The 1586-nt window shown below is 45.5% G+C and overlaps 1 non-coding gene across 1 annotated transcript; it reads left to right on the top strand.

The window, feature by feature from the left end:
- Window positions 1-237: 237 nt before the first annotated feature.
- On the top strand, window positions 238-310 carry TRNAK-UUU. Its single transcript has one exon. It is a non-coding gene; the product is annotated as a tRNA-Lys (tRNA).
- The last annotated feature ends 1276 nt before the right edge of the window (window positions 311-1586 follow it).

Genomic DNA, 1586 nt, shown 5'->3' with positions numbered 1-1586 from the left:
GTTATAACAAAACCCACACAACCTTTTTCTTTTAATAAGTAAAGGTTTAGATTTTAAATCACACTTACAGATGAGGAAAACATCTAGGTCCAAGTAGGTAACAGTGAAGCTACTGCAGCTGGAAGGAATACATGCTCCATGTGCATTTTAAGCCAAAACCACAGAGACTTGAAGGCAGAGAACACCATATACAACCCTCTCTAGAGTAGCTAACTGGAGCTGGAAGAAACAGGGTGAGCCTGGATAGCTCAGTTGGTAGAGCATCAGACTTTTAATCTGAGGGTCCAGGGTTCAAGTCCCTGTTCAGGCGCTGCTTTATTGGAACCCCTATGGGGCAGTTCTATCTAGCTTTTAGGTGAACTAGAAGTCAGTTCCCAATCATTTTAAGTGACTCTTGCTCCCATTTTAATTCATTCTTGTTTGCAAAGCTTTCTTGAGCAATTTCTTAGGAAGGGTCTATGGATGGACTCAAACCTCTAACCTTTCAGTTAGAGCCAAGCACATTAATTAACCATTTGCACTCCTTTCAATACATAAATTCATCACGTGTCCTAGTCTGACTGGGGCCATCCCAGTGTGTGACTGTTCACCCAGCTTATTATTATTAGCAGTGCCTTCCAATCTCAACCTACCACTCAGCCTCAGAACTGCCTTCTAGCTAACTTACCCTGAAGAAATTCATTGCATGGATGTGGAGTGGTTTTCTCAGGAAGGCATTTCTTGCTTCATCTTATGAAAAAGATAAGTCAAGGTTGTTGTTGTTATGTGCCGTCCCGTCGGCCCTGACTCATAGCGACCCCTCATTGGGTTTCCGAGGCAGTATCACTACAAAGTAGATTGCCCAACCTTCCTGCCAAGGAGTGGCTGGTGGGTCTGAACCGCCAGCCTTCTGGTTAGCAGTCAAGTGCCTTAGGCACTCTGCTGCCAGAGCTCCCCTAAGTCCAGTTTGGCCAGGATGGTTGATGCCTGGTTTATGCTGTTATCCTACCGTAATTACTAATGGTGTTTCTTTCACTCTCCCATGTGTCCTGGATTGGACAGTAACCTACGTGGTCATGGTAGCGATGTCAGGCACCGCTACAGTCAAGAGACAGAATTCCAAGTTCCCCTGGACAGCTCTACATTGGTTTAACTCTTGGACACCAATGGGGTTTGCATTAGTTTCCTGTGGCTGCCATAACAAAGTACTACACACTACGTGGCTTAAAACAACAGAAATTTATTTTCTCACAGTTGTGGAAGCCAGAAGTCCAAAATCAAGTTGTCAGCAGGGCCATGTTACTCTGAAGGCTCCAGGGGAGAATCCCTCCTTGCTTCTTCCAGCTTCTAGGACCGCTGGCCATCCTCGGCATTCCTTGGCTTACAGCTTTATCGCTCCAGTCTGTGTCTCTACCTTCACATGGCCGACCTCCCGTTGTGTGGGTCTCCAAATCTCCCTCCCCTTATAAGGATAACAGACATTGGATTTTGACCTATCCTAATGCAGTCTGAACTCATCTTAACTTGATGACATCTGTAAGGACCCTATACAGGCATACTTCAGAGAGGTTGTAGTTTGGGTCCAGACTACTGCAGTAAAGCAAGAC

Source organism: Orycteropus afer, unplaced genomic scaffold (assembly GCF_000298275.1).
Source record: "Orycteropus afer afer isolate SDZICR_OR568_19922 unplaced genomic scaffold, OryAfe1.0 scaffold00049, whole genome shotgun sequence".
NCBI lineage: Eukaryota > Metazoa > Chordata > Mammalia > Tubulidentata > Orycteropodidae > Orycteropus > Orycteropus afer.
The sequence above is the reverse complement of the archived record's forward strand: the minus strand, read 5'-3'. Positions and strand labels throughout refer to the sequence as shown.